The sequence below is a fragment of the Labrus bergylta genome, chromosome 7 (genome assembly GCF_963930695.1).
Source record: "Labrus bergylta chromosome 7, fLabBer1.1, whole genome shotgun sequence".
NCBI lineage: Eukaryota > Metazoa > Chordata > Actinopteri > Labriformes > Labridae > Labrus > Labrus bergylta.
In genome coordinates, this window is record NC_089201.1 from 17,476,344 (window position 1) to 17,495,310 (window position 18,967).

Genomic DNA, 18,967 nt, shown 5'->3' on the forward strand with positions numbered 1-18,967 from the left:
CCACAGAAAATGTTCTTAGTGACTGTTTTTATTGTTTTTTGGTTGAATGAGTCTGCAAATTTTTAAAATAGAAATCATCAATTTTGCATATACAGGACAAGACAATCAAAGAGAGGAGAGAAGTATGACTTTGTCCAACCAAAGGGGGCGCCAAAATCAACTAACCAAAGATTCCTCACATTTACCATAAAGGTTTACTGTGCAAGCAGATTTCCAGCACCAGGTACGCACTCTATGGACACAACCCACCCACTCCCCTCTTGCCATAATCCATTTCAACCTAACCCTACATAACCCTTTCAATGCATCCCAAGGCAGTTGTGGCCTAGTGGCAGAGTCGGTCGTCTCTCAACCTGAAGGTTCAATCCCAGGCTCCTGCTAGCCCAAGGACACATGGGCACTTTACCCCAAGTTGTGGTTTGAGGAGACAGAAGACTAGAAAAGATTAAGTCAAGTCCATTTACCGTGAATAAATGGCACAGAAACAGAGCATATCATGGATGGATTTTTCAGAAAAGTGTTGTCTTGATTAAAGTTAAAGTGATTTAGGTTTAATGTTCCCCAATGACAACATGAGCTTCAGTCAACTTTGTACAAAAACAGCACTTGTCCTTCTCAAGGGATCTTTTACTTATATTCAGTGAGCTCATTTCAGAGTCCATATTTTTACTTTCATGAAGAAGTTGAATCAGTACTTTGGCTTTAACCACTCTTTTTTCCCAAACACTTGTACTTGTGATTGAATAAAAAAAACTTGCACTTTTGCTACCTCTGCATATCACAACTCGATTCAAAGCGGACTCTGTGCGTTCAAGTCCTTTTAGAACTTGAACGCACTGTAAACCTGCCAGACATTAGCATAATAAAAGGGAGAAACATTGACACAGCATGCTTCACAGTCATGCTTAATTCCTGCTCGCCCCACAATGGGAGAAAATATTATCAGTGCTGTCGTAAACACAAGTACAAATCCCTGCTGTTATGGCGCTCCCACTGAGAGACTTCTGATGTTTCCCAGTCATTTCCATTCCACTGGCAGCATTTGCATTTGTTTGATTTCCAGCAGCAGTGTGCAATGTCTCTTTGTGCAACAATTCAGACACAAATAAATTAAGATCTATCCTTCCTCGCAAAGATTATTTATCGCTCTTCTCAAGCTGTCTGAACTTTGAAAACAGCTTCGAGATATGCATTACTATTCCCACACCGGTCGCCCACTGCTTTGACGGTAGAGACTGCAGTCTGCTGTTTGCCTGTGCATGTTTTTTCTATAAAATATCTGCCTTATACAACAGCTTATAAAGGATTTGTTTAGCTGACTTTGGCGTGCACATGCAGGATGAATCATTGTAATGTAATGCATGCCTATAGCTACAACCCCTCTGCTAATCCTTCTGCAGAAAATCAATTTTTCACATCGGCTTCGGCTGCCCTGAGGAAGACAAATCACAAAACTAGTCAATGTGCCGATCAGAATCAAAAAGACTTGAATCAGACGGAGCCGAGTCGGTGTAATGCCTTGTGAACAATCAGTAACAAGTCCCTGCCAGAATGGGAACACGTTGTTTCATTCTCATCAGCCCCTCAAAAAGACAAACATGGGATAATTAGGATGATTAAGACGAGCAGAGACTAAAGGCCAACAGTGTTAACAGAGCTGCAGATAATAAAAGGATTAGGGGTGATTCACTTACAGAAGCTAATGGCATTTTCAAATAGAGAGAAAAAAAAAAGGAATTAATTAGCAAATGTGAGTGACGGCTGAGAATCGCTCGGTTTCACAGCAGAGATTGAGCAATTCAATCCACAACAGGTCCGCCTGTCTGGGAGGAAACCGGAAAAAGTCACTTAAAGTGTCACAGAGTCAGGTGAAAAACAGGGGGAAAAAATGGCACCTTTAGGAAAAGAGAGAGCAGATCTGCAGCCGGCAGATGAGCACTGACCCAATCTGACCCACTTCTCACTGATTTATGGTTTATGGTCCCTCAGCAGACACTGCTTTGTTCTGGGGGGGGTCATAAATCTCCTGCACCTCAGAGCCGATCAGCTGACCCTCCAATCCTGGCAGAAGCACCCCCCCCCAAAATCCCCTCACCTTTCAAACAGACCCAGCTCTCAACACAAAGCAGAAATCATCCGATAGCACAAGCAGGCGGCAGTTAATCACCGTGAGCGGACAATAGTGTGAAACGGAGCCAAGCCGGGCTGGGCAATCGCAATTGCTAAAGCGCTCAAACGAGGACAGCTGAGAGTTTTACCTGTTTGTTATCTCGGCTCTGAGCGTAAAGGGAGTGTTTTACTGAAAAAGTGGAATGAAGTTCTCAGTGTTTGAAATACGCCAGAGAGAGCGAGGAAGGAGCACTGAGTAATTCTGCCCCCGGCCGTGTTGAAAGGGCTCGCGTCCTGGTGATTATGAGGCAAATAAATTGGTGAGAAGTGAGGTCATTAGACAGGCTAACGGTGAATCAGCAGGTGAACTCCTGCAGCACAGATAGCACTCCATACCCGCACTTTTATTTTTTTTGTTGCAGCGCCAAAAGAACACACCAAGGAAGAAGAAATCAAAACAGGAAGAAGAAGCCAACAAGGGAGGGGATTACTTCACAACGAGACAGGAGTAACAACAGCCAAAGAGTATCAGTTATACTTCATCTTTCCCCCGGATGAAATAACCACGGCGTGCAGGGACTACAAATCACACTGCTTAAAAGGAAGCTGATGAGGAAACGCTGCGCCTCTTATTTGCGCCGTAAAGAATCGGAAAATAATCTGCAAACTCACCTTCCTTAAGCCTGTGACAGCATCTCCCTGCTCAGTCCTTACACTGCGTATATACATCATGAGGGAGCTCTGCTGAAGCTCTGCGCTCCCCACCAGTCTTAATGATCTCCATGACTCACACGGGAGCAGATAATTGGCTCTTGGAAAAGTGGGATAAACACTCGTTGTTAAGGCAGTACGTTTTTTTTTTTCTTCTTCTTCACACTTATGCACGTGGATATTTTCTTTCCTATCTCTCCTCCACCTCTTTCTTGCTCGTTCACCGTCTCTCTCACGGGCACCACCATCCCCCCCTAGTCCTCTTTGCCACTCTCTTTGCCAAGGTGCCTCCAACACTTTCTCATTGGTTTCTTTCTGCTCTGCTTTCCTCCACTCTGAAGTATTCTCATCTTAAAGGAACAATGTATTCACACCCCTTTGACCCCGACCTTCCTGTAGCTCACAAAGTGTATCATGATGAGGAGTGTTGGGTAAAACTAATTACAGCTTAGGGTCGGAGCGGCGGGACAGGCTTCAATAATTCATGAGCTCCGATGGCAGATGTGTACCAAAAGAAACAGAGCCGGAAGGAAGGGCAGGATTTTATTTTTTTTCTCATGTTAACCTGTCGATGCTAGAAACTAAAACGCGACAACTCTTAAAAGGTGTCTTATATAAGCTTAAGGTACTTTTAGGAAGTTGTATTTTTTTCCAAAATAAACTTCTAGGCATGTTAAGTAGAGCAGAGATCAAGCCAAATGCTCTCGCGTCAAGGTAATGTCTCACCATGAAAATGCTTTAGTAAAAGTAATGCTTGTCTTTGGCCTGAGAATGAGCTCACTGATGTCTAAAAGTTTGAGCGTTTCTGAGTTACTGGATCCTTCAAACTGCCTTCCAGCTCTTAGATAGAGTATGCACCTTTGGGTCAAAGATAGTCAAAACAATCAAATGTATTCCTTTTTCTCCAACCAGCCCACCGTCATAATGACTTTACATTCAGTTAACATCATCATCACACACTTTTCAGACCCATTGATATAAATAAGTGATTTAAACCTCAAACATCTGGTAAGAGAAAGAGCAGCCTGTTCTCACTCCCATCTCAAATGTTGCAATGACTAAAATAAATATATAGTGGAGGTACCTTTTCTAACATTGTTTCTGGATGCTGATGAAATATCAAAAGTCTGATATCCCGTTGAAGTCTGCTTTTGTCTGCAGACCAGGAAATATGAAGAAACAGTAAACATAAGAATTGAAACCGGAAGAGCATGATGAGATCCATTGTGATTTAAAAAAAAATAAAGACAACAGACTTGTGGACCAGTGAAAAAGTGCTCAGCTAAGACAACCCTTTGCTCTAGTCATGTTCCTATATTCTACTGAGAAGTTACATAACCTTCCCTATGGCTATTAGCCAAAACAGCATTGCCAGGTGGGAGGAATTCTTTTTTTATTATGGCGATATTTAGAGTGGCAATATTATGTCGTCTAATGGTCACCAAGTATCGATATTTTAATTATATCAATAGCAATGTGCTTTTTTAATTTTTGACTCCCGTTGTGTAGAAATAAAAACAAATGAAGAGAATAGACTGATAATGTTTTCTTATTTGTTAAAACAGTTCCTGATTCAGTTTATTTTTGTGGGCATAATATGCAGTTAAAAATGTTCCTCTGGTGATTCCCAGCCCTAATAGCCACCTTCAACAGACCAAGAGTCCCTACATGCAAACTCCAGGTAACAACAATGTAACCAGTGGGCAACTAAGGATTTCCTCTGAAAGGTGACTTCTCTCTAAGTTTGAAATGAAGGTTAGTTACATGATATTACCTTAATTTGTTTTTTTGAATGTTTTTTTTTTTTAACTTCCCCTTTCCCCAACCCAGTAGAGGTAATGCTACATAATCTTAACCTCTTCTTATGTTGCAGAACGTAATGTTTAAATGTTGTGTATATGTGTCAAACTATCATAAACGTAGTCAAACTGGTGATAACACTTCCTCAGATGAACTATATTCAGACGTTTTCAGCGAATCAGCTCCCTTGGCAGTAATCTGCAGAGCTGTATGTACTGTCTGAGCACCTGTGTTGCCTGAAATTCGGTGATAAATTAGTGACATAATGAGCAGCTTCAGTCGCAGGTGCATCAACTGTGCTATTTGAAATTCCTTCCCCCTAGGCGCCGTGTGCAAATGCTGACTGTCGGAGTTTTTGAACTTTTGTCAATCGGCGCTTTCAGCGAGCAGAATTGAACGGCTCAGTTAGAAATGTTAAGTGTGTGGCTGTGGAGGAGTAAATATCGGCACAGACAGCTTCGTATGCAGTCGTTTATTGGTAATCCTGGTGACTCCATGAGGGGGAACAATCGGAGGCAATTATTCATGAAGGTTCTATCATTTCCTGTCGCCTGTTAGGGATTGATGTACTCCTCTGCAGAGGAATCTGCAGAGGAGTGTATGTAGAACAGAGGAATCTGTTCTACATACACCACCTGATTATCAACCATGAATATGTGATCAAAGAAACAAAAGACAGACTACAATACAAACACTTAGAAACCATTTTTTCACAACCGCTTTAAATCCAGTTTCTGAATTTATGTGTCGGCTGATTTCAAGTTACCATCTAATAATAAAGAACTTAAATAGTAGCAGTATAATAATAACTAGGGATGGGTACTTACAGTAATCTTAAAACTCAAGTACCCATATTACCTTAAGAATGAACCACTACTGGAGTACTTTCTAATATATACATTTTTTACTGTAAAAGAAAAAAAATGTCAATAAAAAAAAGAATAAAGCCAAGAACCAGGTATGGACGGGCCTGTGGCACAGACCGTTCCCTGGACCTGAGCTTACTCTGACTGTATACATGAATGACTGAAGTCAACTACATAACTATACTAGTGGTCCGCTAGGTTTTTTATGCAGTGTGTCGCTCACCAGTGCTGTGTATCTGTTGACAGTGGTCTAAATATCCCAGTTCTGGGGGCTCTGTACAGCCTAGCGATTATTATGCGCGCCCCGTGTACAGAGGCAGTAGTCCTTGTCGCAGCATCTGTGGGTTTGAATCCAAGCTAGGCCCTTTGCTGCACGTCATTCCCCACTCTCTCCTCCCAACATTTCCTGTCGCTCTTCAGCCGTCCTATCCAATTATGGGAAGAAGATGGCCCCAAAAATACAACTAACAAACTAACTCTGGATGAAATGACAAATGGTAACATGTGACTCTGTGGTGAGAGCTGTTCAAATGTCTGTAGTTACAGACACTTTGATGTTCTGCTGCTCTGTCCTCAAAAATATTTTCCACTCTCGTTGCTGCTGTTAGCCGTGATGGTGGCTCGTAGTCCAGCTCCACAAAAACCATCAGCTTCTGTGAACGCTACCGTTTTAGAGCAGTGAAGAAGAAAAGAGGCCAAGAAATCTGAGAGATCGTAGTTTTGAGTTTATTAATTTGAGATATTCTATCAGTGAAGAGACTAGTGTGCTCCACATTGTTGGCAGTATCAGAGGCATTTCTCTGATTCTGATATGTGTTTTGGAACAACTCTACGATGAAGTAAAACTTTCTGGAGAACTAAAAGTATTAGTTTCTTTTTTTTTGTTTTGCCTGATCCCACAATGCTAATTTTTAGGACAACCACTTATGTATCTTCACAAATACAGTTATTATTTAGTTCAGAAAAAGAATCTCTGTGATGGAGAAATGAATATTAAAATCAAGCGAACAGGAAGCCTGCGTCGCCTTCAGGTCCACATCTGTAACAGCAACCTCGGCACACCTCCTCTAGCTGATCAAAGCTGCTCCGTGCCTTCATCAACAGCTGGTGAGCATGAAGGGGGAAAAAAAGAAAAAGGAATGGCAATATGGCATGATTATGCAACCTATTTCAACCAGCCCTCCACCCTGCTCTCCAAACAAACACAGCTTGCCTTTGGTCTTTGTTTCACTGTCATTGATGCATATTTCATGAGGGAATTCACTGTCTTCCTTTGATTTTTTGGCACTTTGGTGCTGCTGTCTAGCAATCCATTAGCTCCCATTATCGTCTCTCCAGCCCTAATTAAAGACAACAAGGAGACTCTTACAGCTCTAATCTACTGCATATGATAGCAAAGTCCTCCTCCTAAATATAGAATTCTAACAGGTATGGTAAAAGAAGCAATAAAGACTACTCTTTAAGTGAGCAGATGATTTGACGTTTAGTCTACAAAGTGTCCAAAAATAGTCTCAAACGCCTACACAAATCCCAGAGTGGAATATGATTTCTGAAAATAGATTATTTCGTCTTACAACGATACAGAGAAAAGCAGCAAGACCTCACACTCGAGAAGAAGCAGCATGTTTCTCACTAATGATTAATGATCATCAGTGGTCCAAAGTCCCTCGCCCAAACCACAAACAACTTCTCACTAAGCGTCGACAGCTGCTCTCAGTCTCAGTCTACAGCACATTGTAGTTTGTCTCTCTTTGTGTCTCCGTCTGTAACTTTGTGTTTTGGCTGCAGCCTGTCTCGACCAGGTCTCCCTTTGGAAAGAAGTTCTTAACCTCAATGGGACCAATTTGGTTAAGTACAAAAATAAAGATTGGAGGGATTTTGTACCTTGAGTATATTCCATACGTTATAGCTTCTTCCACTACAAGATATTTGCTCTTGTCTAAAACAATGGTTCTCAACTGGTCTAGCCTCAGGACCAAATTTGCCAAATTTGATATTTTTCAACCAATGAGACTTATTGAATAGAAAATAGTGCAGTTTGGACCTCAAACTGTTCAAAACATGTGCCCCAGCAAAAAATACAACCAAAGGCAACTTTCGGTCTTTGGCGTTCAATTTTTCGGACCACAGTATGAGAATGGTAACCCCTACCATTATATTAAGGGGGCGGCCCGCCCCCCCCAACGCCCCGCCCCCCTGAAGGTCAAGTAAAACATTTTTTTTTTTTTTTTTTTAAAGAATTATTTTTGGGCTTTTTGTGCCTTTATTGTAGGGATAGGATAGTGGATAGGATACCTTTCCGATAGAAAAGGACAGTTGTCATTAAAAGTAACACATTCCTTCGAGTGTTTGTGCCGTCGTGTCGCTGTGTCGCTGTGTCGCCCCCCCCCCCCCCCCCCTAAACTATAAACTATTGGATTTGTATTATGTTTTTGAATTACTCTGACATGTTCAAAATGTTGCTCCTCTTGATCCCTGAAGGTAAAGCACATTGTATTCCCCCCACCCCCCTACATTTAAATTAAGATACTAAAATGAGTATCATAAATATAGGACAACTAATTAACTATATGGTAAGCTAATGACTTCTTGATGACTATAAATGCTTTGGTTATGGGCAGCTTTAGTAGGAAATGGTGAAAATGGTGTTCCCAGTTTATTAATGGTTTCCACACTAAAGAGTTGCTTTTTTGAGGATCTAGACTCAGCAGTAAAATGTGACTGAGTTCAGCCCTTCTCGGCGTCTCCTGGTTGGCAATTCACATTATGCTAAATGAGCAGCAGAGGGAGAGACGCTGAGGGAAAATGGCCACAGAGACGGAAGATAGAGCAGGCAAAGCGCACTTCAGTGAAACTCAGATCATTCCACTTCAAAACACAAGGAGCCTTAATGCTGCTAAATAGGAAACTTTCTCCCTGTTATGGACAGCCGTTTTGATAAGCTAGATGTTCTTATTTGAACCCTTTTATAGCTCAGTGCTGGAGCTGTTTCTCTCTGTGGATGTGTGGAAAAAGCTCCATTTTTGTTTATCTGATATCCTGTTGAATAAGGTACGTTTATGTTAACCCACCTGTGCCCAAAATATGTTGGAAAGTAACTTTTTTAAATACATTACCCTGTACTTCAGCACAGTCTTTATATCAATTTCACTAAATATAACATGAAAGCATTTTGCCTCAACTCATTTGACTCCAGCTAACAGATTATTCTGCTTTTTATAACGCCATTAAAATCATCTCTATCTCAACCAGATCAAACATTAAAATGCTGTTTCAGTAATCTGAACTAAGACATTCAGTACTTGAGTTGAGTTGGAAAATTCAGCTGAGAACAGTTTGAGCTATATCTTAAGAGCAGGACTTGTTTGATTTGTATTAAGCAGTTTGGGATGTAATTACAAAATGTACATATACCGCTGTGTATTGGTTCAATGTTGGTGGGATACGTTTTTAAAATTCCAGGATACACAGGGATCGGTACTGCAAAAGTAACATCAAACAAAGTCAGCTATACTGGACGGCTGTACCCAACTTTCAAAAGTTTTATAGTCAGAAGTATTCAGGTAGTTGGTTGGCTTGGTTCCAGGATTGAAAATGTGTCGATGGAGGATTTGAATGGGGACATTTACGTCCAGAACCAAATCCCAAAAAGTGCTGATGATGAATGTTAACAAATGCAGTAAGTAGATCATTATCAGTATACTGAAATAAAGCTTCACTAGATCTCCCTCTGTATTCTTCTATCTTAAAACACAGATTATTAGAGCGAAACATTCACAGATGTGACTTCTTTCAGCATCTGTAGTGATGTTTAAACATCAGCACAAGATGCTCTATAAGAAACATCCAGACTTTTAGGGAAAAACGCTGAGGCAATATTTAGGGAGTGAAAAAAAAAACAATCTTGGCTGTCTCCCAAAAAAGTTTACTCTAAGGTTTAAGACTATTGTGACATCACTATCCATAACTTGTAGAGTTTATACAGAGCTACACCTTTACTACCTCATCAGTTTGGTTGACGCAAGAGTTATTAATTCTGCAAATATTTGTGGAAACAAAACACAAAATCTGAGCTTTTCATCACACCAGGGCACTATTAAATGTGTTTACTCTCCTCTATGATATGTTCTCTCTCTCTCTCTGGATTCATAATTTATAACCTCGAAGCCAATGTCAGAGCCCTTTGATTTAAAAACATTGTATTTACAAATGTGAATGTGTGTCAGTGTGCTTGCTTTTCCTCTTAGTGTTTGGATAATGTTTTTGAAGGGATTCAATATTTATTTCAGCCCCAGCACTCGTAAAATACTACAGCTCTAAATAATAAACTACAGTACCCATTTACCAAACTCGCAATGATAAACTTGACTTCTCAGGCAGTCTGTTGAGTTCTGTTTGGCTTTTGTCCAACGACAATGTGAATGAACTCTTCAATATTGAATGACTCACTCTACGAATGGCTGACAGTCTGCTCCCTGACAGCCGGAAACTAAATCTCCATGACACGTATATATGTGAAGCGCTGGATGAGAGTTGAAGCTCATCTCTTTGAGCTTTTGGTACAGAGACATTTCCCTAAAAATAAAAAAATGTTGTGAATGTGGTTTTGAACCCCTCCCTCCTCAAAGGCAGTCAAAATGAGGACCTGAATCAAACACTGAGGGTAAAAGGGAATTGTTAAAGCGGAGATGAAGTGCTGTGGATTGAAATACCCGCAACAGATACAGTTTTCATCTATTGTCATGCTGGGCTGGACTTTCTTTTTATTTTAATGGCAAAAATAGCCCCACTCACAGCTCCGAACATGAATGTGAAATGGCATCACACAAACACTGTTTTATAATATCACCTTAAGGTGTTGTAAAATATAACTTCAATGTAAATCATTCTTAAACTTTAGTCATTAAGGTAAACTCAACATGTCCTTTAAGTTGTTGGTTCACGCTTCAGGTTTCACTTCCTTCTGTTTAATTTTCTTTTTAAGGTTCAACCCTCAGTCGAACGAATCCTCTGAGACTCAATAAGACCTGTCGGCTTTTCTTTAAATCTACTGTGAGTTTAAAACTGGTTGTTAGTCTCTACTGAATACTGACTCCTCTTTATGTCCTATAAAAACAAACCAAACCATCAAGAAGATTGGCTGGTTTTATGTTTTGCTGCAGCGATAAAAAAAGGTATTTTGTTTCTTTCTCTTTGTGTTCCTCTCCATCTTCCTTAGCAGAAACTCAAAAACTCTGATTTTACTACACATTAACATTTGGATTACGGTTTTTAATGCATGTTAAAGGAGTATGTCTGTTATTACAGATGTTACCAACTTTGTTATCAGTTATACTACAGATGGGAGGCCAGGGGTGTCTTGCCCGTCAAGTATTCTTGACGGATGAGAATTTTCAATTTTTTATTTATACCTAACTCTAAATGTTATATTCACCTCTGCATTAAAACCACCTACATGAGTAAAATGTTTCACAGTTTCTTACATAACAAACAAGAAAAAGATCCATTTAGAGTCTAAGTTAGATTTTTACCATCCTTTAAGAGCAGCCAATAACTTTACCAACTCCCGCAGAGAAATCCATATTTTTCTCGAGGTTTATGCTTACAGTAATGTACCTTAAGGGTAAACAGCTTAGGATATTGAAAATGGACGTTCAATGAAAAAGAAATAGACGTTTGACATTATTTTCTTACAGATTCAAAATGATATAAGTATTGTCTGTTGGAGGGTGAATGCAGTTTGTCTGTGTCCAACTTAGAATTTTCCACTTCTGGTTATGTTTCGTGAGGGATAATGTATAGTAAGCAGATTGTTACCGCAGAATGGAACCCGGATGGCGAGCAGCCCTGGACGCAAAGCCGACACTTACTTTAGTCAGGCAAACCCAGAATGCTCAGTTACACATGTAAAGCTAACTAAGGTAACTCATGCAACCTATAACAATGCCTGAGCGGGTGTGCGAGTAATGAAAAGTTACTCGAGTAATAACGTCAACGAGTACCCGAGTCCTCGAGCCCATCTCTACCCTGGCTCTCGGAGGTGTGTTAAATGCACAGGTTTCAATCGTAGAATTTGATAAAACAAGTTGATTTGTAAAAGTTACAGAAAAGTAAAATAAATAATTAAATGAGAAGCATGACATCAGCTTCCCAGCCAACAACCACATCAAACAGCTAATAGGAAAAAGATCAAGACAAAAACAGTATGAGACACGAATATTGTATAACTTGATCCGCTCTATAACGGCTGCTGGGACAAAGCTGTTTCTATAGCAACAAAACCAGAAAAGAGCTTAAGAGAGGAAGAACTCATTTTCCAGAGTTAGACTATGGTCTTGCCTTCCTCTAATAATGTGGCAATCAGTGCTTTACATGTTGTAAATTCAGTCCATTCAAGTCATCCAGTCAATGCTGGGATTAAGTTTTCTCCCCACAGCTGAACACAGAGCGTAGGTCAGATCCACTTTCACTGACTCAGCCTTCATGGTCAGACTCTTCACGCCTCACATGTTCTGTATCGGAGCAAAGCTCAGTGCCTGCCCGACAGACTCCTACTGCCCAACATTAGTGACCTGCACCACCTCTGCTAATCAACATGGTTAGACACCTGGGAGGCAGAGTGCGGTCAAGAGGCGGGCCGACAATTATTTGTGGCATTTGTCTAACCTTTCACGGAGAAATCAAGTGAGTGGCTGCCTGGACTACCTGAGTGGAAACCGTTGCAGTCATCAGCTTAAAGTTCAGTGAATCTCACTCTGTGAGAAATGTCAGTCCTTTACTGAATTAAATTCTTTTTTCATTCTACGTAAAAAATAGGAGTAATGTTTGTATTTCTATTTAGAATTTGTTGCATCGATTCAACATGCGATGTAATTTTGTATAAAACTGGGAAACTGATACTTTAAAAAGCAGAGTGATAGTAAAGTGATGCAACCCCGGAAGAAAAGTAAGATTTAAAAACAGATTAAAGGCCTAAATGTCTGCTGACTTAGGCCTAGTCCACACGTAGGTGGGTATTTTTGAAAACGTTTTTTCCTGTGCTTTCGTACACTCACATATTACGTTTAAGGTCTCTGAAAAGGCACCTATTGTAAAATGACTTTCAGGGTTTCATTTTTGTAGACGGGGAAAACAGAGTTTTGGGCTTTTGCGCCGCTTTCTCCTCCGTTTGATGTCATTGTGCGACACTGTCACTTTGGTTTACCTGAGATTAGTGAGAAAGCAGACGTTACCAAACTAGTGCTCCCACTATGTTGACGGGCAGAGGAGCCTGAATGGGCAACTTTGTAAATTAAATGGTCATTGCAGGGGAATGGCGAGAACATTTAAGTGTGTCAGTGACATCGTTTCTGACTTGGCATGCTAGTGACAGCCGTAACAGTGCATTTTGCGTTTTCATGTGGAAGAAGATGTTTCTGAGAACTTAATGTGTGTGAACGGGATTACCTTACGTTTAAAAAAAAAAATGTGTGGACTAGGTCTTCATTTTCTCTCCATTAAAAAGCCGTAACCAGTGAGTCTACAGAAAAAGAACCTTCATCAAACTCCATTCCCAGTGTTTGGAGGATTAGAGTTCTTTAGGTTCTGCTTGAGCACACTGACTCAATGAAAGTCTCTTCTTCTTTTATAGAAAATGACAATAGTTTAATGACTTATACATTATGGGCGGCAGTAGCTCAGTCTGTAGGGACTTGGGTTGAGAATCGGAGGGTCGCTGGTTCAAGTCCAGAAATTGGCCTGGTAGCTGGAGAGGTGCCTGAGCCCCCCCACCAGCTCAGGAGCACCCACTGTGGGCAGCCCCCTCACTCTGAGACCTCTCCATTAGTGCATGTCCATAGGATCCTGTTTGTGCATTTTTGTGTTTGTGTAGCATGTTAACTAGACAGAGTGTAAAAACAAATTTCCCCTTGCGGGATCAATACAGTATAAATTAAATGATGAGTAAATACAAAAGTATGATTCAGTGGAATTAAGAGTTTTGCTTATTTTTTAAGGTGTACAAAGACCACTGTTTCAGCAGCACTAGCCTGGATTCAGGTTCATTCAAAGACTTCCGCTGGGAACTGCCCAGTGTTAAAGCAGCGACATAACAAAAGTCCAGACTTCACATACAGCCAGAAAAAAAAAAGTTTGATCTACCACAAGGATTCTACTCCATTAGTAACAAATACCAACCAAGTCTGTTTTTGCAATACAGGCCCACTCTAAGAAATTGCCGGCCCCTGAAATGTCCTGTGAACTGGGCCCACCCAGGATATGATTTAAATCAATGTATGCACATTCAGTCAGTAGTGAGAGCGCTAGACTGCTTGCTAGCACTAGCACTAATGTTAGTGACATTACAACAAAAAAAGTTAATTTCATTTTAAGAGGAGGGGGTTTACATTTTGAAACAGGATACAATTTACTGAAGCAACAATAAATAAAATGTGTGTGTTTGTTACTTTCAAAGGTAATGGTGAGTATTTAGGTGTGAAATAAAATGTGTTCATTGTTGCTTAAAATTATTACGGACCATGTGACCCTCCTCATGAGTCCCAGAAAGCTTTCCCCTTTATCCCCCCTTGTGGGCGGGGGGCCTAGCGGACACTATCTGTAAAAACCTCTAAGCTAGTTTTTGTTTAGCTGACACAAAGAACCAGGACAAATATGTGGCCGTCCAATATGAAAAGACAGTTCACTTTTTCCAAATGGATCCTTCTTCCAAATAGGTTAACACCTCTCTCAGTATGAAAACAAACCAGTGGTTAAACAGGTGGTGGCTCAGTGGCAAATTGTACCCCCACTGCTGCAGAGAACTTGGGCTGAATGACCACTAATGGGATTTCCAGCTTGTGCCTTAATGAACACAGTTTGCTGTGTCTCTGACAGAGGCAGGGGAGGCATCAGGTCTTCAATAAAGCCCAAAGAGACCTATGGATAGTGATGGGAAAAGCAGTTCTTTTCAGTGTACTGAATCAGTAGAATCAGTTCAGTAAAGTCATTCGTTCAAAAGATTCGTTCACCGAATCGTTCAGTACTTCTCTGCAGCTCTGCCTGTGAATCAGAATTTAATAAGCTGAAACACGTCCGAACATTTAGTTCTGCTCGCGATCATACTGAGAACAGCCGGTGGTGAATAATAAGCCAATGAGCTGAGAATTTAGTTGGATAAAGCTACAGTTTGCAAACTGAAAGCTGCTAAAACAATCACATTTATTTTCCCCGATCGTTCTGAACAGTACTTTAAGTACACGAATCACTCACTGACTGTCTGACTGAGAGGAAGAGAGCGACTCAGAGGCGGAGCTCCCGTTCAGTACGTTCAGTGAACGAATCACTCACTGAGCATCAGTCAGTCAATGATTCGTACACTGAACAACGTACGAATTGTGAATGACAATGAATTTAACTTAATATAGGCTACATGTCAGCAGAAAATATGCATGGCAATGAATATATCCCATGCCAGAACAGTTATATTTTAAATTATAAGCAGGGCAAAGAAAATGATTTAAAAAATAATTATATTTAAAAAAAAAAATAATGGGCTTAGGCTACTTTACGAGTCTCTCTCCTCTCTCTTCCTCTCAGTCAGTGATTCGTTCACTGAATGTACTGAACGGGAGCTCTGAGTCTCTCTCTTCCTCTCAGTCAGTCAGTGAGTGATTCGTGTCGGAGCTTCTGTTCAGCACGTTCAGTGAACGAATCACTGACTAAACGTGAACGTGCGAGACTGCGAGTCACCAGCCTCAGTCACACACACACACTGTAAGTTGGATATGAAAGCCGTTTGCAAACTGACAGCAGAAGCACATACATTTTCATGACACCTAAATGTTAAATAAAATATTTGCTACTTCCTCAATTTTGGAGACACGAGATGGAGAAGTAGGGGCGGGCTTTAGCGACACAGAGCTCCCTGTTGGTTCAGTCAGTAGGTATCACTGACATGAAAGGGAGTGGGAGGGCGGGCTTTGAGCGACTCTTACGGTCTGGAGAGAGAGACACGAGACGGGAGAGAGGAGAGCGCAACTTAAGTTGAGAAATTAACGACTTTTTTCAGTAAGTGATTCAGTTCAGTTCGTTCACCCAGATGATTCATTTGATTTGAACAAATCGTTCATGAACGACACATCCCTACCAATGGAGCCGCTGGAGTCCCCAAAAAATGAACAGTTTGTATTTTGTGCACACAAGATAAATATTTTGTAGGAACAAGTTATCATCTATTTTTAGTTTTTATTTAATTTTTAGGGGCTCCTCAAAGCCGGTCATTAATTGGACGGAAGCTGGTGCTGTGTGCCTGCACATCATTGGAGGATGAGGACCCCAGTTTTAAAGGGAGCTGGACAAAGCACGTCATCTTCCTCGTGTTGCGAAAGAGAGAAACTTTGTGTTTTCTTTAAATTGAGATTCATTGTGTTTACATGGTGCAGTCCTGCTTACTGTTGTAGGGGAGAGTAGCCTTTTCTTCTGATTAAACCATTTCTCCTGTTTTTCTGTTCGGAAGTTAAAGAAGATGCCTGTATTTCCTATTCTTTACTTTATCAAAGGTAAGGTAGTTTGTTTTTTTTACTCAGATCATGTTACGTTTATTATTTTCACTAATTCTAATTTCTGTCCCTGAAGTTTGGTTATTTTGTGAACAGTGTTAATAAATGACATAATGTGGACTGCATGTGTTTGATTGTGGTTCATTGTTGGGAGCGAGGAAGGACAGGGGTCACTTTTATGCAACGGCTGGTTTCCCCAGCTGGTCGTAACAGTCCTATTAAGTTTTTCTTGTAGGAATCAGACATGTGAGTGTTAAGCAAGAGTCGTCTTAACATTTTTTAACTAAAAGACAAACAACTCAACAACAGTCCAGACATAAACTTTACTGACGCATGTCCCTCCTCTCAAACCATCTCTGAAAATAAATTCCAATTAGCAGCGTCTCTTCACAGAGAGCTCTGGTAACAAGCCGGGGCTCGTAGTGGGAGACTCGCCCCTCGGTGACCCCTAATGAGCCGGCAGCCTCCTGCCAGAGGAAGACGCGGCTGCTGCACTTGTAATGAGCTGCTGTTTGTGCTACAGGCCTTTCAGATGAGCCACGGAGCTGTCATTCGCACCGCAGTCCATGTGACTCCAGCACATGATGCAACTTTTTTCACGACTTTAAGGACAATGCACGCCTTAGGTGATGCGTTATACTTCTACGACTTTAAGTCAGCATTCACAAAGTAACGTCATGAACAGTTTCGAGACACAAGAGGAGATTTTTTTTTTTTTTTTGTTCTCCCACAGGCTGTCACTCTGATGAAGAGTTCACTCAGTCACAGTGTCAGGAACAATCACTGTAGAAAAACCCTGTGACATAAACATCCTCAGCACCTGTAAATAATATTCTTTATAGAGCTGACACTGCTCTGGTATTGAGGAAAACGTCAATAATGAACAAATCAGATACCATGAATTATCAGCGCCCCTACAGATCTGCAGATTTGATAAAATATGATTGGAGTATAAAAAACATCAGTGCTAAAAAGGAGGAGAGTATATGTTGATTCTGATTCTTATCTTTTTCGTTATGTGGATTTCACAGATTGGAAAGAAGCCGTTTACAGTTTCAGCAATGAGTCGAAGACAATGTCAAACTCTGCACAGAGCGTCTGTTCTTGTGGAGTTGCCCTTAAGCTCAGCGGCACTTTTGATTTCCAGAGAACAGCAGTCAGCTCATGATCGAGGAGATTCTTATGCAGGCAGATTATGTTGTTTTTGTGGGACACATACAAGCTGTCACGGTTTCTCAAGGAGCAACTCATGCATATATTTTAAGTCGTTAAAAACTTTGCTGATTTTGTCAAAGTGATAAAACAAAAAGGACACTCATGGTTAATTTGATTTTTCTAAATTGCTGGTTTACACAGCCACGGTCCAAAACCCAACCATATTGATTTGAATAAAGACATGAAACAGAGTAAAGCAGTAATTACTCTAATTTCTGAAGTTCAATTAAATTAAATTATTGATTTAACTGCAGTACGTTTTCCATTGGTTCAAATGCTTATTTTATTTTCTGATTTCAAGTTCCCAAATTTAAAATATGTCAAGTTTAACACTTGACATATTGGTGGATGTGTTACCAAGTCAAAGAAATTCATGTGACACAAGAGGTCACAATGTCAAACAGGGATCTGTTAGTGTAAGCAATGCATCCTGTTTGTTTCTTCAGTGATGCGTTTAAGGACACATTTAAGAATCTGGACTTTTCCCTGTGATATTGCCGTTAGATAGTTTCGGAGAGAAATTGGCCACGCGTTCTCAAGAGTGTGATATATTGCTTTGTCGATGTTATCCGGACACACAGCCACACATGCCGTGATGCCCGTGCAGTGACGGGTGGCGGTGATGTTGCACAAAGTTATGACTCGGGCTGAATCTCTCTGACACAGTCTGCAAGGGATTGATAAGAGCCAGGACCAGGACAACAAGGGTGACGGTTCGTACAAGTTATCAGTCAAACCACGTGGCCTCCTCACCTGTGAGTCCTTCAGCAACCTCAACTCACAGTCAACAACACAGAAACATCACAACGGCACTCACCTCCACTCCGGCGCACGCTGCAGGGGGGGATATCTGCAGAGATGGGCAGCTTTGTCCTCCTCTTTCTTCCCTCCTGACGGTTCGATCAGCTCGGGACACCAGCTCCGATGCGCTTCACGATCCTGAACGACAGACAGAGCCCGGGCAGCAGGCAGGAAGGCAGGCAGGCAGGCAGGCACCGCTGGAAATGTCTGCAGGAGCCGATGCACCTCCGCGCGATTTGTTCCCCCTCTCTTCTCCTTTCTCTCTCTCTCTCTCTCTCTCTCGCGCTGTGATTTATTCTCTGCTTTCAGCTCTCATAAAAGACAAACTTTGAGAATTTCACGGGGCATTTCGAGCTGTCGTTTTTTACTGGCACATCCCAAAGGTACCGTGGCTGTGGATGCTGCGCTCCGGTCTGCTCTGCTCCTCTGCTCCTCCCGGCAGCAGGCGGACAGGAGGAGGAGGAGGAGGAGGAGGAGGAGGGCGGCGCGAGAAGAGATTCGTGCGCTCCAGCGGTGCATGCGTGGCACTGGCGGTCAGATCCCAGGATTCACCTGTCATCACAAGACAAAGTGCATCCTATTTAAAATACTACTTCAAATGAGACTGGCTCAAAAGGCTGTAACCCTGGAACCCAGGCAGGGGCGCTCATACGGTTTAGAAGGGGCGCACATTTGTCCAAACCCCCCTGAGAAGTAAAATACATTTAGTTTTACACTCTTCTACTTTATAAAAAATATTAAGTCCTACATTTTGGGGGGATAAGTTAAGTATAAATCAGCGCCAGTCTTCTGTGGGAGGGGATTAAGAGGGGGAAAAGCCTTTAACTAAAACTAGAAATTGTCTAATGCAAACACATTATTCAAGCTAATAGAAACTTTTATCCTGTTAGCATTAAATGCATTTTTTTTATTTTACCCCCCCCCTCATTT

General features: G+C 41.2%; 1 protein-coding gene across 3 annotated transcripts in view; it reads right to left on the minus strand.

Moving 5' to 3' along the window:
* Positions 1 to 18,534, minus strand: part of LOC109986539 (mgat4 family member C) — a 127,657-nt gene extending 109,123 nt beyond the window's left edge. For 2 of the 3 annotated variants that reach the window (XM_065956921.1, XM_020637233.2), the window contains exon 1: positions 18,054 to 18,534. The gene's annotated coding sequence lies outside the window, so the exon portion shown is untranslated. Of the gene's footprint in view, positions 1 to 2,781; positions 3,028 to 18,053 lie in introns of those variants that run through there. The other variant, XM_065956920.1, reaches the window with a different exon arrangement.
* Between the last annotated feature and the right edge of the window lie 433 nt (positions 18,535 to 18,967).